Source organism: Penaeus japonicus, unplaced genomic scaffold, assembly GCF_977035675.1.
Source record: "Penaeus japonicus unplaced genomic scaffold, GWHDUDI00000001_assembly GWHDUDI00000022, whole genome shotgun sequence".
NCBI classification, from domain to species: Eukaryota; Metazoa; Arthropoda; class Malacostraca; order Decapoda; family Penaeidae; genus Penaeus; species Penaeus japonicus.
In genome coordinates, this window is record NW_028234424.1 from 36,723,345 (window position 1) to 36,728,344 (window position 5,000).

General features: G+C 38.7%; 1 protein-coding gene across 3 annotated transcripts in view; it reads right to left on the bottom strand.

The window, feature by feature from the left end:
* Nucleotides 1-5,000, bottom strand: part of LOC122263048 (glutamate receptor ionotropic, NMDA 2B) — a 786,594-nt gene that overhangs the window by 664,947 nt on the left and 116,647 nt on the right. The gene's annotated exons all lie outside the window — the stretch shown is intronic.

Consider the following 5,000-nt stretch of genomic DNA (forward strand, 5'->3'; position numbering starts at 1 on the left):
TCATACAAAATCATTAAGTTTATCACATAGCTCCCATTACATTGGTCAGTGAATGTCTTCATCATCCACATGTTGTCAGCTGTTCCACATGTTGCTGATATGGCCTCATCATGCGCAATCCACTCGTTGCTGATTTATTCATATAATAAGTTAGCTGTTTCATCCGCATTGGGGTAAATTATTCATTTAGTCTGTCATCCACTTTCATCTAATGCATCCTGTCAACCTGTCAACCTGTCATCCAACTCCTTCATTCATCCACTCAGAGCGTAATCCACTATCCATTAATCCATTCAGTCAACCCGTCATCCAACTCCCTCTATTTCATCCACTCGTAGCGTAATCCACCATCCACTAATGCATCCATCCAACTCTATCATCCACATACCAGACAATTCATCCAACAAATGCAAAGAAAAAAAACATCAATTCATGATTATAGTGCAATAAATAAAAAAAATTGTGATGAATTAATAAAGACACTCTTTGGGGCCATCGAGATCAACAAAAATATTGTTTTGTTGTTTGGGGGAGGGGAGGAGAGGGGAAGAGGGGGAGGAGGGGGGCGGGGTCAAATCGGGGTCGAGTGAAAGAGCAGACTGTGATATCGATTTGCAACATCAAAAGAGAAATGAGTTGCAAATATAAGAAGAAAAAAAAGTGTGTGATATGGAACCCTGTATTATTTATTTCACTGTCTGTCTCTATGTCTATGTTTATCAGTCTCTATCTATCTTTCTATCTATCTCTTTTTTTCTCTCTTTCTTTCTCCATCCATATACAGTATATTTGTATACATATATACATAGATACATAAACACACACATATGGACATCTATATGTGTGTGTGTTTGTGTGTGTATATGTGTATATATATATTTATATATATATATATATATATATATATATATATATACATATATACATATATACATTTACTTTTCCTTCTTCTCCCTCTTCATCTCCTTCTCCCTCACTTTCTTTAGCGACCGCAAGTGAGAGAGAAATATCGGCAGAGTTAAGAGAGTGAAAATCACTTCACAATCTTCAAGTTTTTTTCCGCCTTGCAAACCACTTCTTTGTATACAGCCATCGCTCCCTGATCTTGCGAGATGAAAGGCATTGCAGTTTTCAATTTTATCATTAGTTGTAGGTATTATTATGTATGAATTTTTAATCCTAATTTGATAATACACTTGATATTAATCGTATTCGTATCGTTTTTATTCCTTATTTAATCTTTTTTTATTCATTTTTTATTCGTTTATGTTCCATTATTAATCACAGACATCTTAATATATGAATACTTAAACCGAATTTAATTATATACTTGATATCAACCGTATTTTCATCACATTTATTCCTTATTTTCATTTACTTTCGATACAACAGTACATATCTCACTACCTGTATCGAATCTAAGTGTATGATCTAAGTATATGATCTTATTATATGAATCAACCAATGACGATGTACGGCGATCAAAGCGAGCGCTCCTATTGGCTAGCGGGATATGACGTTCACCCTCCCCCCCCCCCTCTTTTTTTTTTTGGGGGGGGGGCATTTTTATATCTCTTTTTCTCACTTGAAAGGGTTTGGAGTAGCTTTGTACATCAATGCCAGGCAAGGGTGAGGCATGAATGGCATCCACTGCTATAACTATTATGATTATGATTATCATCTTTTAATAAATATTGTCATATACATCATCATTGATATCACTTTTGTTATTTCAAAACTCAAATCAATGGGAAAAGTGAGAGAGAGAGAGAGAGAAAGAAAGTGAGAGAAAGAGAGAGAGAGAGAGAGAGAGAGAGAGAGAGAGAGAGAGAGAGAGACAGAAAAAGAGAGAGAGAGAGAAACAGACACAGAGACAGAGACAAAGAGACAAGGAGAGACAGACAAACAGACATACAAGGAATAAACAGAATAATACAAAAGAGAGAGAGAGAGAAAGAGAGAGAGAGAGAGAGAGAGAGAAAAGCAGATAGGACTTATTTACCCCAAACACCCCCACCACACCCACACACACACCCACCATCCTACCCCCCACCCCCCTACCCCCCCCCCCAACTGATCCAATTTCCCCTCCTCATTTTTCTTCCTTTAGCGAATTTGAGGCAGATTTCTATGACTGGGTAAGCCCGCTTTTGCAGCCTTTGCCAAAGTTTGCGATGAAAAAAAAAGAAAAAGAAGAAAAAAAAAAAAAACTTCTGATGGTGTTAGCGGAAGCGAAGGAGGAGTTCTAAGTGTAGTGCCACTTGCATTGTCGTGGTGTTGATGGTGTGGTGAGGAAAAGGGATGAAGAAGGATTGTGATGTCAAAAAGGGAGGAGGATGGTGGATGTTGTTCTTGTTGTTGTTGTTGTTCTTGTTTTTGTTATTTTCTTGTTCTTTTTTGTTCTGGTTCTTTTTTGTTCTTGTTCTTTTTTGTTATTGTTCTTGTTTTTTTTTTGTTCTTATTCTTGTTTTTTTGTTCTTGTTTCTTTCTGGTTCTTGTTCTTGTTCTTTTTTTTTTGTTATTGTTCTTAGTCTTTTCCTTTTTTCTTCTTGTTCTTATTCTTAATTTTGTTCTTATACTTGGTCTTGTATATATATATATATATATATATATATATATATATATATATATATATATATATATATATATATATATATATATATATATATATACAACATACTGTTTTTTTGTTAGTTTGTTTATCTTACAAGAGGCGATGGTGCCGTTATTGTAATCAGGTTGCGAGTAAGAACGCTACGTGTGATAGTGTTGTGGCTGTTATAGTGTTCTTGCGATGTGATAGTGAAAGAGAAAGAGATTGTCACTGTTCTGCCGTGGCGACCTGTCGTTTGTGTTATCCTCCAGACCTTGTGTTATTGTTATTGTTACTGTTATTGTTACTGTTACTATTCAAGCGTTTACTTTATGTCTTCCGTTGGTTTGCTGGAAGCGAATTGAGGAGGAAAAGCAAGATGAAGATCTGAAGAGAAGAAGAGGAAAGAAGAGGATCGGAAGAGAAGTTAGAGAAAATAGATGGTGATGGTGATGATGATGATGATGATTTTTAAGGGAAGATATATGATGAGAAGAATATGGGACAGAATTAAGGAATAAAGATAGTAAAAAAAAAAAAAAAAGGAACAAATCAGAATCAAAATGAGATGCGAAAATTCAGAAAAATAGGATAAAAAAGGGAAAAGCAAACGAATAAAAAAAAGAATCTCCGAAGACGAGGAGAAAAAAAAAAATAAAAAAGTCAACGAAGAAAACAAGACAAAATAACAAAAGAATAAAAAAAAAGAAAAAAAAAAGCTAAACATATTCTGCAATTATCTTTCATTAACTCAACCAGAAGAACACATACAACACGGGTAGCAACACATCTGCAACACAGTCGAGAGAGAATAAACGAAACTTTTTGAATCCTCTTACAGCAAGACCTTCACTGATAAGCAATGAGCAAGAGGCTTTTTCCTCCATGCCTTTAATGAGCAGAAGAAGGAGCTTGTGAGAACGGCGGTTCAAGGTTGACTCATCTTGCAAGACGCTGGGGGGAGGGGGAGGGAGGGGAGGTGGTGAAGGGGAAGGGGAGAAGGAGAGAGATGGGGGGAGAAGGGGGAGAGGGGAGGGGGAGGGAGAGGAGGAGAGAGGGGGAAGGGAAGGGAGGAGGGGGAGGGGAGAAGGATAGGAGGAAGGGGAGGGGAAGAGGAGGGGAGGAAGGGAAAGGAGAGAGGAGAGGGGAGGGGAAGGGGAAGAGGAGGGAAGGGAAGAGGAGTAGGAGAGAGGAGGGGAAAGGGGAAAGGAAGAGGAAGAGGAGGGAAGGGAAGAGGAGGGGGAAGGGGAAAGGAAGGGGAAGAGGAGTAGGAGAAGGAAGGGGAGGGGGTAGAAAGGGTAGAAAGAGAGGGGAAGAGGGGTACTTTGATTAACCGGGAAGTGCATTGGATTCTTCGGAGGTCAGAGCGAAAGGGGAAGGAGGGAAATAAGAAGAAGAGAGAGAGAGAGAGAGAGAGAGAGAGAGAGAGAGAGAGGAGAGAAATATGTGTAGAAAGAAAAAATATTCACAAAATCTATAGATATTCATCATGTTATAAACAAACAAGGAAGCGAGCGGGGAAATCCGATAAAGAATACCCTCACTGTTACAGCACCATTTTTGCAATTACATTTCCTTTCATCACAACTTCAATGCTAATAAACAAACTTTATATGGCTTGAAGTTATACGACATTACTGAAGCTCTTTTTTTTCTTTTTTTCTTTTTTTTTTTTGTCTTCAAAACCGGTTTATAAACTCATCAGTCTTATAATGAAACCATTTTATCTTCTCTGTGAATAATTCCTGACTTTTTGACTCTTTTTTCGTCTGTCTTTTTTCTTTCTTTCTTTCTTTCTTTCTTCTTTTTTTGATAATCAATCGATCTATGGGGATAGTGAGAACAATAATTGATATTCTTGGTGAGAGGAAGAAGAAGAGTAAGGATAAGAAGGAGGAAGAGGAGGAGGAAGAGGAGGAGGAAGAGGACAAGGAGGAGGAGTAAGGGGGAGAGGTGGGGGAGGAGGAGGAGGAGGTGGAGGAGGAGGACGACGACGACGACGAGGAAGAGGGGGAGGAGGAAGAGGAGGACTAGAAAGGAGGGAGGAGGAGGAAGAGGAAGAGGAGGACGAGGGGAAGAATGAAGAGGAGGAGGAGAAAGAGAATGAGGGAGGAGGGAGAGGAGAAGCGAGGCAAAGGAATAAAGAAGAGGAGGATGAGGAGTAGGAGAAGAAAAAGAAGAGATTAATCATGAAGAGAAGGAGTCGAGACGAAGAGAATAAAGAAGAGAAGGAGGAAGGAGATGGAAGAATTAAAGTAGAAGGAGAAAGAAAAAGAGAAGGAAGAAGGAGGAGGAGGAAGAGTAGGAGTAAGAGAAGAAGGAAAAACGTGGCTGCGGAGAAGGAGGTGAACGAACCCATCACGGATGCTGAACTAAAAACTTGTGTGTGGAAATTCCCTGAATGTTT